Source organism: Pleuronectes platessa, chromosome 24 (assembly GCF_947347685.1).
Source record: "Pleuronectes platessa chromosome 24, fPlePla1.1, whole genome shotgun sequence".
Taxonomy (NCBI): domain Eukaryota; kingdom Metazoa; phylum Chordata; class Actinopteri; order Pleuronectiformes; family Pleuronectidae; genus Pleuronectes; species Pleuronectes platessa.
In genome coordinates, this window is record NC_070649.1 from 12,254,859 (window position 1) to 12,267,243 (window position 12,385).

The following is a 12,385-nucleotide window of genomic DNA, read 5'->3' on the forward strand; positions in this document are numbered from 1 at the left end:
CTTATGAGGTGATCAAGACAGCTGTGCTTCGTGCCTACGAACTAGTTCCTGAGGCATACAGACAAAAATTCAGAACCTTTAAAAAATTGTCTACCAAAACATTCGTGGAGTTCGCCCGTGAGAAAGAGACTCTGTTTAATAGATGGTGCAAGGCAAGCAACGCGACTAATTTTGACACTCTATCACAGTTGGTTCTCATCGAAGAGTTCAAGAATAGTCTGCCTGATCGAATGGTTACTTATCTCAATGAGCAAAAGGTTGGGACATTAGCGCAAGCTGCTGTGCTTGCTGATGAGTTTGTGTTATCGCACAAGCAAACATTTGGGATTCCCCGATATGAGAGTAGGTATTTTACTCCTTCTGCCTCGGCTAGAATACCCTCTAGTCCGCCACGTCCCTTGCCTCGCCGCTCTAACGAGGAACGGGAGTGTTACTATTGTCACCAAACAGGTCACATAAAGGCTGACTGCTTTATGTTAAAACGAAAGCTGTCACAGCCAAGCAAACGACCAAAAGAGGTTGGTTTAGTGCAAACATTAGTGGGTCCAGTGTCACTAGCCCAGGAGATGGAGGACGACACTCTGGAACCCTGTTACGCGCCATTTATGTTGGACGGACTGGTTTCCCTTAGTGCAGATGCGTTGACCCAGCGTCCAGTGCGCATACTAAGAGATACTGGCGCAGCACAGTCTTTCATATTGTCAGACGTGTTGCCATTTTGCAATGACACTTTAAGTGGTTCCAGTGTGCTTGTACAAGGCATTGAAATGGGGTTTGTGTCTGTGCCTCTCCATCAGATACATTTATCCTGTGACCTAGCAACTGGAGTGTTTAAAGTGGGCGTGCGCCCGTCTTTGCCCGTTAGAGGCGTCACATTTCTGTTAGGGAATGACATCGCTGGTGGAAAAGTTACGCCAGTTTTAGAAATTCTAGAAAGACCTGAGATTTTGCAGCCTGATGTGTTGGCTCAGGACTTCCCTGAAGTGTTCCCTGTGTGTGTGGTCACCCGTGCTCAAGCACGTAGGTTGGGTGAAGCAGTTGATTTGTCGGATACCCTGTTCGCGACTGAGTTGACTGGCCAGACTGTTTCCCCACCTGTGTTTATTAAGTCTACTGCTGAGCCGAGTGTCCAGCTTAAGGTTCAGGGTAATACTTCCACCACAGAGTCAACTAGGTTGCCTATGATTCGAAGTAGTCTTATTGCTGCTCAGAAGGAGGATGTCATTTTAGCAAAGTGTTTTGCTGCGGCTCTTGCTCCAGAGAGCGCTAAAAATAAAGTAATGGATTATTTTATAGAAAATGATCTCCTGATGCGGAGATGGAAATCTCGCGCTGATTTTGATAATGAGTGGAGTAATGTCTTTCAAATTGTTGTGCCTACACAGTACCGACAGTCCGTGTTATCTCTGGCTCATGAACATCTCTGGTCTGGTCATCTAGGTATTACAAAAACCTATGACAGAGTGTTGCGACATTTCTTCTGGCCAGGTTTGAAGCGAGATGTGTCTTTGTTTTGCCGTACGTGCCATGTATGTCAGATCACGGGGAAGCCTAATCAGGTTATTAAGCCTGCGCCTCTTCACCCGGTCCCGGCTATAGGGGAACCGTTTGAGCACGTACTGGTTGATTGTGTTGGCCCGCTGCCAAAAACGAAATCCGGTAACCAGTTCCTGTTAACAATCATGTGTGTAGCTACCCGGTATCCTGAAGCTATCCCTCTTAGGAGTATAACAGCTCAGTCAGTAGTAAGGGCCCTGATCAAGTTCTTTTCTACTTTCGGCCTCCCTAAGATTGTGCAAACCGATCAAGGTACCAACTTCCTTTCGGGTATTTTCGAGCAGGTGTTAACATCCCTGTCTATATCACACAGGATCTCGAGTGCTTATCACCCGGAGTCGCAGGGGGCACTCGAAAGATGGCATCAGACATTTAAATCAGTATTGCGCAAATATATCATGGAGAGCGGTAGGGAATGGGATGAAGGCGTTCCTTTGGCTCTATTTGCAGTTAGGGAAATAGTGCAAGAGTCACTAGGTTTCAGTCCAGCAGAGCTGGTATTTGGTCACACAGTGAGAGGCCCTTTAAGAGTGTTAAAGGATCAACTAACAGGCGAGAGTTCTCCCACCCAGCGAAACGTGCTGACCTACGTGAGTCGCTTCCGAGAACGACTGCACGAGGCTTGCAGTATCGCTAGGAAGAGTCTATCTGTTGCACAACATGGTATGAAGCGGCAGTTCGATAAAAAAGCACTTCCACGTTCTTTACAGCCAGGTGACTTGGTTTTAGTGTTACTGCCTATTCTAGGTAATTCAATGAGTGCTCGATTTTCAGGACCGTACACTATTGACAGGAGGTTGAGTGCCACTGACTATGTCATCCAGACTCCGGATAGAAGACGGAAAACCAGAGTGTGTCATATAAATATGTTGAAAAACTATTACACTAGAGGCGAAGTCCAGCCAGAGACACGCAGTGCGCCTCTTGTAGCCTCTGTTGCAGCTGCGGTGTCTGTAGCTGAGATCCCAAATGCAGTGAGTGATGAGGATGGCCTGAGTTTGCGAAATGCCCAGCAACAGACCCCTCGGTTATCCAATTCAGAGATGTTGTTAAAACTTCCATCTTTAATGCATCATTTAAGCAGGGAGCAGGAATCTGACCTACTCTGCCTTATCTCTGAGTTCCCCTGTCTGTTTGGAGATGTGCCTACCCGCACTACGGTGCTAGAGCACGACATAGAGGTGGGTGAGTCCAGGCCTATTAAACAGCACCCATACAGGGTAAATGCATACAAAAGATCTTTGATGAAAAAAGAGGTTGATTATTTACTGGAACATAATTTAGCCCAGCCCAGCTCCAGTCCATGGAGTTCTCCGTGTTTATTGGTTCCAAAGCCTGACGCTACTGTCAGATTCTGTACAGATTATCGGAAGGTAAACCATGTAACTGTGCCTGACTCATTTCCTATGCCCCGCGTAGATGATTGCGTGGATACCATAGGAGCAGCTCGTTTTGTCACAAAGTTAGATCTATTGAAAGGTTATTGGCAAGTTCCCCTTTCAGCACGTGCTTCTGCTATCAGTGCCTTTGTGACTCCTGACAATTTTTTGCAATATTCTGTGATGGCTTTCGGCATGAGAAATGCTCCGGCCACTTTCCAACGGTTGGTGAATATTGTATTTAGTGGTGTCTCTAACTGTACTGCATATTTGGATGATGTGGTAATACACTCGTCAGAGTGGACTGCTCATGTGGCTTCGCTAAGATCTGTGTTTCAGCGACTGGCGGATGCATCCCTAACACTGAACCTGGCAAAATGTGAGTTTGGGAAGGCAACTGTGACCTACTTGGGTAAACAGGTGGGCGGAGGCCAAGTGCGTCCCTTGGAGGCCAAGATCGCAGCAATCACGTCTTTCCCAGTGCCCACCACTCGATGGGAATTACGCCGATTCCTCGGAATGACGGGTTACTACAGAGGGTTCTGTAGGAACTTCTCTTCTGTTGCAGCCCCAATGACTGACTTAATCAGTCCATTGGTAAAGTTTGTCTGGACAGATAAGTGTCAAATTGCCTTTGAGTGCTGTAAAGCACTTTTGTGTAATGCACCCATACTTAGTGCTCCTGATTTTAATAAACCATTTGCCATTGAAGTCGATGCGAGCGGTATAGGTGCTGGTGCAGTTCTCACTCAGATGGATTCTGAGGGTTTGGTCCACCCTGTAGGTTTCTTTTCAAAGAAATTTAGTAGAAGCCAAATGAAATACTCTACAATAGAACAGGAGACGTTGGCTTTGCTGCTCGCACTCCAATTTTTTGAGGTATATGTTGGGTCAAGTGCGGAGCCTGTGATGGTTTATACGGATCATAATCCGCTGGTGTTTCTCCATCGAATGCTAAATCACAACCAACGACTTATGCGTTGGTCATTAGTTATCCAGAATTACAACCTGGTGATTCACCACAAAAAAGGCACAGAGAATGTCTTTGCAGACGCTCTGTCTCGCGTGTAAATATGGTTGGGGTAAGGTATCGTTGATTGGTTTTGGATTCACGGTTTTGGGTTTGAGGTATCGTCAGCCATGGGCTGACTCTTTAAGGGGGGGAGTGTTACGAACCATGTTCTGTATGTCCTATATGTGTACATGTATTGTGTTCTGTTTGTGTTTTTTGTCTTCTCCTGCTGGGTGCCTGGAGATGCCTGCAAGGACCGGAAGGGGGAGCTCTCGGGCAGGACGCGTCGGAAGTGGCCTGAGGAAGAAGCATCATGGCCGCTCATCTCAGCTGGTGCCAGCAATACAATCACCACACCTGGTCCAGATCAACAATCAACCCTTCCCCTTTAAAGAGTGCTTTGTTTTTTGTTAGCGAGGAGGGGAGGCTTTTTGGAGGAAGCTGTGTCAGAGCGCTGTTGGTTTTTGGTTGGTTTAGCGTAGATATTTGCTGGTGCCTTGATATAATTTTGTCTTTATTAATTGAGTTGTTAGCTGCCGCCTACGTTTGGTTTTGTCTTTGTCTTTGTGAATGTTTGTTTGTTGTGCGCACTGGGACAACAAGGACAGGTAAGATACTCCGGGGTCTACATATAACACACACGTAGGTTTACTTCTTGTTAATACCCCAGGTTAGAGTGAGCACCACCCGCTGTACTTTTGGGTGCTAAGCACCTGTAAAGGGGGGGTGGGTTTTTTTTGTGTTCTTTTCTTTGGTGCCACTGAGAGTCCTTGTTGATCCCTGTGTTGCTTTGTTAAATAAATACTTTCTTTGCCTTTTATCGAGTAATGGTTTCTGTGTGATTGCACCCTCACTTCTCCAGACCTGTCGCATTTATGCTATGCCCCACTCCGAGCCACCAGGGGGCGTAACAGTCCCCATAACCACCTGCCTCCGCGAAAACACTTTTCGTTCTGCATTTTCCTCCCTCCATACGTCCACCATTTTGTGTTCTGCCATCATGCTTTTCAAAAAGTTCCTTGACCCATCATACCTGTATTTTACATTATTTGAATAATCTAGTCTTGATAATTTTACATTATAGTCACCAACCATCATACAATCTCCCGTGCACAGAACCTCCAAGTCCTCAAAAAAACCCTTTCTCAGTTCCTCCACGTTTGGTGCATAGATATTGATTAATTTGTATGTGTTTTTATTGTGGACAAATTCTATCGCTATCACACGTCCATTCCCTCCACAAAAGGTTTGCTTGACACCACTAACAGACCTCTCTCTGACAAGGATTGCCACTCCACATGCCTTCGCACTCCCATTGTCTATAAATATGGGCCCTTTCCAAATCTTTCCAAGGGTTTCCACAAGTTCATTATCCCAATGCGTTTCTTGAAGGCACAGTATGTCAGATTTACAGAGTTCAATCGTTCTTTCTATTTTGATCATGTTCCTCAGGCCGTTTGCATTTAAGGATGTTATTATGACCATAGTAATGGTGAAAAGAAAAACATAGCTTTCCAGAGATGCTCGATTGTTCATACCTTCCGCTCTTTTGGCTCCCTTTTGTCCCTCTTTTTTCTCATTCTCCTCCTGCTGGCTTTCACCGCCTCGTAGTCCATCGACTCTCCTTCTCCCGATGTTCTTGTCTCCACCACCTCCATGCTCGAATCGTCTGGCTCCTTAGGTGAAGCAGTCGCAGCAGCAGCAGCAGCAGCAGCAGCAGCCCCGCCGTCCCCTGGAGCCTCACTGCAATCCGGGGCCTCCACCTCTCCTGGTCGGTCGCCTCTTCGTTCACTCGCCCGGGCTGAGGGAGTTTTGGGCGCTTTGCTAGCACCTTCCTCCATACTTTGCCCGGATGCTCCTCCCGTCATGCAACCCGTCTCACCGGACACTCCATCCGCACTGCTGCCGATGGTGGATGGGGTAATTTCACCCCCGCTGGCAGCTCCGGTGTCCTCGTCCTGCTGTCGTTGCTCCTCCTCGGACCAGGAAACGCGCTCGTCGCCGCCGGCTGGCTCCGCGTCCACCGTCCTCTCCTCTCCGCGCCTCCCCCCCTGCAAGTCACACTCCCTAGCATAGTGTCCCTGGCGCTTGCATTTATAACAGGTGAAGTCTGGGCATTCTCTCAAAATATGTCCTGGCTGGATGCACAGCCTGCAGACCTTCACCTGCCTGTCATGAATTACACGGAAGTACTCCCCTCCGTCTAGTGTCTCGAACTTTGCTGAGTAGGGCAGCGACTGTACAAGTTCAGTAAATTGTACTTTACAGAACCTTGTCCCGTCCACCACGTCTGTCCCAGGCCATTTCCTTCTTTTGATGGGCGAAATCGCCCTCACGCCCCACGTTGAGAGTTTCTGCCTAATTTCAGCATCAGTGATATAAGATGGCAAGTTTAGAAATGAAACAACAATTTCATTGCTGCGAACTTCCTTGGCAGTCACCCGAGTGTTTTTGATTTTGAAGCCATCTAATAACCTTGTCTTGCCCTTTCCCTCCTGCATGGTGATCTCGTAAGTGTTCATACTTTTGACCCTGCATGCCAGAACAATCCCACACTTTTCCTTGATTTCCCGCAACAGTTCCATCATGGTAATGTAATCCTCACCGACGGGCTCTACAATCAATGTCAGCTCCTTTTTATAGCCACAATCACCCTCACTTTCTCCCTGTCTCTCTTTATCTCTCCTACCATTCGCCATGCTTGCTTTATCAATAGGCCTAATTACGGAATTGATCTCCTGGGTTATTCCTTTCTCGCTGGCTTCAATATTTCCAGAATCATTCTCCCGTTCTACATGTGCCAAACTGTCCTTAACTTCCATGTTTTCCTTCACAAGTTCTTCCCCCCAATCACTAGAAGCATAATCAATCTCGGGTTCTGCATTAATCAAAGTGGCCTTACCTTCTATTTTGTCATTTATCAAATTATCCATCCAATCACAGAAAGTATGAAACAATCCCCCAAACAGCCAGGCTGCAGGGGAAATGAATCACACATAAACCTATCACAAATGCACCTTATGCCTCACAAGCACACGCGGTCCCAACAAACACTCGACTGCTCTCTGCTCTCTGCTCACTTCCTGCTTGCACACCTGAACGGGATCAGACGAGATCGGGCGTATTCAGGTTGGTGTGGCCGTAAGCGAATGATTAGACCCACTAAACCTTATTCATATGTGTGAATAAATCAGGGAAATGTTAACGAAAACAAAATTACGCTGCAATTTTGTCGTAATAATGCAATTATAAACCTACTTAGAACATTCAATCATTTACTGTCAAGTTTTGATTTACTGTATTTTCTTTGATGTTGATTAAGCTCCCTGCTCTGTCCAAATTCAAATTCTATCCAAATTGGACATCTTGAAAATGATTTGCTAATATTACATGAACAAAGCAGTGTTTTTTTTATAAAAGTATTTTCTGTGAGAATTCCTTATCCTGTTTTTCTTTAATGGTGAATCGTTTGTGATTTGTCTAGGATTTTTCGGCTCTTAATTAGCAGCAACACCCTCTGCTGTTTTACAAGGGGAAGTGGAAAAAGTTTACAGCACCTGGTATTCCCAGGAAGTCTCCCATCCAAGTACTAACCAGGCCCGACCCTGATTAGCTTCCGAGATCAGACGAGATCGGGCGTATTCAGGTTGGTGTGGCCGTCAGCTTTCATTAGATCAACTTCAACTTCTGCGAATGTCATGTCAACAAGATGGAGATATAAATAACCTCGGTATATATGATTTCATCACACGGTGTGACGGTGGTGGGACAATTTGATGATTCACAAAAAAAGAGGGATTTATTATAACTCCTCTGTGCATTGATCTTTCAGCCTCTAACCTCATTCACACATTCACAGTCCCGCCCTGATCAGAATCATATCAATATTGAATCATCATTACAACGCCACCTGCTGGCTACAGGAAGTGGGATGTTTTATACTATGTTGAACTGCTCTTGGCTTCTTCACAATATAGAGCTTAAATGATCTGTATATATGAAAGAACACTTAATTAATTAAGCAAATCATTTTTTGTTGTCAATTTGCTTTAATGTCACAGTGTCAGTGATGTCAGAATCCTTTGATGTCTTAGATGCAAATATGAAAGATTTATACGATCCCGGGGACCAAGCCGACACTGGATTAAAGTACCCCTTCCGCAGAGACCCACCTCCAGCACCGGCTCTAATTCCAACTTTTATTTTTCGATTTCAGTGTCCTTATGCTAATGAGAAAGGCGGGCCTAACCTCAGTCTCGAGCAGGATTGGTCAACTGAGCTACATACACACAGCCCCTGCGCTCCGTCACACACTCGCTCAGAGACACGGGCAGTGACTGAGACTTGAGCTCTTCACCGTGAAACAGCCGGTCAGTGACTTTGTAGAACAGTGGAAACACAGAGCTTCTCTGGTCACATCTGCTCAGAGATCAGCGGCTTCATGATCAGAGCAGAAGCTGCAGGTGGTTTGTAACGAGCTGGAGTTTATGTTTCCTTCTCCTCTCGGCTCGCTCCTTGTGCTCAGTAGAACACGAGACGTGGCGCTCCCAGACAGGACTACCGACACCTAAATCATCCCAATAAAAAATAACCTTAACTAACCCTCTGAACTTGAACTAGTTCATTTTAAGTGTGAACTGACTCAACGCTGCAAACAGCTACTGGACACCAGCATTGAGAGGCAGAAGTAGTAGGGCTGGATCATTACACTCTTTTGACCAATCCTGCTCGAGACTGCGGTTAGGCCCGCCTTTCTCATTAGCATAAGGACACTGCAAATGAAAAGGAAATGTATCAGGGAATAAATAAATGTGCAAATATATTTAAGACATTTATTTTGACATTTCTTTTGGTATTAACATATTTATTTATTTATTTCTGTATTAATTTATTTATTTCCTTTTTTATTTATTTATTTATTTATTTATTTCTGTATTTATTTATACATTTATTTATTTATTTATTTTTACTTATGTCATGTATGGTCCTCCATAGGAATCTAAACGTAAGTTGCTGCAAGTTATGTTTAAATGAAAAGGTTCGAGTGGAACAGATATGTCGCGCGAGCAAAACTAAGCTATTGGTTTTAATGTAAATGATGAAGTGGATCAATAATCTGACTTCAGTTCACCACCTCACGTCTGTGTCGCCACTTTCCCGTCTCCAAAACGTTGGTACGCATGGGTCAGAGTTTGCGTGGAAATACGCAACGTTTGCGTGAGAAGTGGCGTACGCACGTTTCAGCCCCCGCAACGGTTATAAATGAGACCCCCTGTTCCCTCCCCTCGTTGCTCCTCTCTGCCTATTTTCCCTCTGTGCCTCGTTTGACCAGCGGTGGAAGTGTTTGGTCCCTGTGCCCTCTCACTGGCATTTTCCTGTCTGTTCTCTTGTTGTCCGTCCTTTACTTCACTTCTTTCATCTCCTCCTCTTGCTCTGTCCCTGATTGTTTTTACGTCTGTCTGCTCCTTCTCGTTTGTTGCCATGCTGTCTGTCTTTCGAGGTTAAACAAAAAAATCGAAATTTCCCCCAAACAGCAAGATATGTCAGGGGATTGTTGAAAATAATAAACTCTACTTTTCGAAGAAACGAAAAACTGACAATACATTGACGTAAAAACTTATTTTACTTGTGAAACAGACACTTAAGTTTGGCTTTTTTCACTGCTCTTGCCATCTCACTCTGACGACCTCAATGGGCGTGTTCAGGGTGGTATGTCTGTAAGCGAATGACTCCACCCACAATACCTATTTATACATGTAAATAAATCAGGGGAAATGTTCAGAAAAGAGACGATAAGGTGCAATTGTATCATAATATTGTGTGACAACCCTGGAGTTGTCCTGCTGTGGTGTTGTGCTTGTGTGTGTTTCAGGTTCCTGTAGGCGGAGTCAGATCTTAGTAATCAGCAGTGATATGGCACACCTGTGCTGACCAGTATTTAAGAGGGCTGCACACTGGGCTCTCCCCTTTACCAGATCTACCACCACATCCCAGCTTTTTTCTTCTACTCTATCTACGTCTACCTATTCTTCATCTTATGTGTAAATCCAACCGGACGTTAGCGTTGTGATTGTCTTGTTTGATGTGTCCTGCGGCAGTGACGCACTGTGCTGGGGTATCTGAGCCTGTTTGGAAGTGTACCTCGAGACAATGGCGGAGGCAAGCACGGAGCGGGTGAGTAGAAACGTGGTGACCCACGGAGGTGATAGCGGGAGAGGCACGGAGTTAACGCAGAGCAAGAGCTGCACAAACAATGAGAGGAATGAGAGGGAGCTAACCGTAATGGTAGAGATGGAAGGCGAGGGTGAAGCAACGGCGATGGAGCTGATGAGGTGCGTGAGGGAGCTGTGTGGAGGGCTGCTGGCGTGTAGACACATGGACGGAAAACAAATATGAGATGACCATGAGTCACCCGAAAGGGAATGAGAGGCTCATGGATGGGTTTAAAATTGGAGAAACGAGGCTGCATGCTAGAGAGCTTATTAATGATGAGCTGATGGTATCATTTATGAATCTGCCATTTTACATCAAGGACAGTATGATACTAGATAAACTCCAGGGCTGGGGAGTCTCGGCAGTATCTCCGATAAAGAGGAGGATGTGGCCTGGAACTAATGTGGCAGATGGGACGAGATATTTAAAAGTTAAATTCAATAGCCACATCCAGTCATTGGCTCTCCATTACTTATCTCTCCTTCGCACAACTCTCTATTCTCATCGCTCAGTCTATCTTCCATCTTGTCTATCACCTGTCTGCTACTCTCCTCATCTACCTCTTCTTTCTTATATAACTCTATATAAAATTCTTCAACTCTTTCCACTATCCCTACAAGGTCCGTTAATTTTTCCCTTCCCTTTCCCTCCACTGGCTCAAAATAAATTTTCTCCTGCCTTGTCTTCTCTAGCCCTAAGAAATACCCTGTACATTTTTCACCCTCTATTGCATACCTCGCCTTACTTATAATTATTGCACCTTTTCACATTCCCTGCTCTATCTCCTTTAGTTTATCTTTCATCCTTATGCATCCCTCTGTCATAATTACCCCTTCCCCAGCTTTCTTCTCCTCTTCCTCTAACTCCTGTTTTAACTTTTTTTCTCTCATTCTTTCCCCTGTTCTTACTGTGTTTCTTGCTCATGCCCCTTATCCCCTCTTTCAACCTTCCCCACCACCTCCCTATATCTTCCTTATACATTCTGTCATTCATCTTGTGACGACCCTGGAGTTGTCTGCTGTGTGTGTTGTGTTTCAGGCTCCTGTAGGTGGAGTCGGACTCTGGTGATCAGTGGGGATGTGGCACACCTGGGGGCCCACTACTTTAGAGGCCTGCAGACTGGGCTCTGGTCTCTCATTCACCGGGTCTAACTCCACATGGGCATGTGGAGGTTTTCTTTGTTTTTTGTTCTTTGTAGTATTATTCCTTTAGAATAAATACTGTAACTGCAGAGCTTTGTGCCATTCAGTGTTTCTTGTTGCACACATGAGCCAAGGTGTAAAACGTGGGGGCTCGTCCGAAATCCAGATCCAACTTTTCTGTCCTGAGAAAGTAATAGGCCTCTAGTAGGATAAGTTTCCCCTGGAATAGTGTACTGGTTGCCCAGGGTGTGTGATAACTTTAGAGTGTGAATGTCTGCTTCTGATGTAATGCTTTGAGCTTACATCGGTGGGACTAATTGCATTCATTATCAGGCACTAGTTGGAGGGATTTACCTTTGGAGTTACCTTTCCTGGTAGGAATAAGCAACAGTATCTCTCTCGGGGGTCTGTTGGTTTGTTATTTTTGTTTGTTATTTTTGTGCATAAACATGATTTGACTTCGTGTCTTGGGTACACGTCCATGACCGTCTGGTGAGTAACAGCATTGCTGGGGCTTTACCTGGTCATTGGTTTTGTGTTTAAAACACCTGTCATGAAATGCATGAAGACTAGGGTCTAGAGAAGGTAGTTAGCATTGGTTAGGCAGATAGTCAGGGGAGAGGTATTCCAAAGGTAATGAAATATATATTTAAAAATAAAAAAAAGGGTTATCTGGGTTTGTTCATTTGAAACGATGGCTACCATGGAGGAATTTGTGCAGTGTCCAATCGGGAGGTGCTAGGAAAATGTACCAGGGAGCAGTTGCTAAAAAAAATTTCAGGCTCACCTTGAACTCTCCTTCTCCAACATACATCTGTTTTATCTTCCTCCCTCATCAAATCAAATATCAAATCAAAGTTTATTGTCACATGCACCAATGACAGTGTCATCGGAGCGGTGCAATTCATGGCAGGCAACATCTACGCAGTAGACGACTTTACAAAATAGAAAATAACATAACATAGTAACATAACAGTCAAATGAAGCAGCAGTTTACAGGATGAGGAAGTGGGGAATATTACATTAAATATAATAAATATATGTGAAGTGCATTTGTATGAGTAGGGGAGCAGAATGTACTT

The 12,385-nt window shown here is 45.0% G+C and overlaps 1 non-coding gene across 1 annotated transcript; it reads right to left on the bottom strand.

Annotated features, from left to right (window-relative positions):
* Positions 1-7,493: 7,493 nt before the first annotated feature.
* LOC128434955 (5S ribosomal RNA) lies at positions 7,494-7,612 on the bottom strand. Its single transcript, XR_008337624.1, has one exon. It is a non-coding gene; the product is annotated as a 5S ribosomal RNA (ribosomal RNA).
* Positions 7,613-12,385: the final 4,773 nt, after the last annotated feature.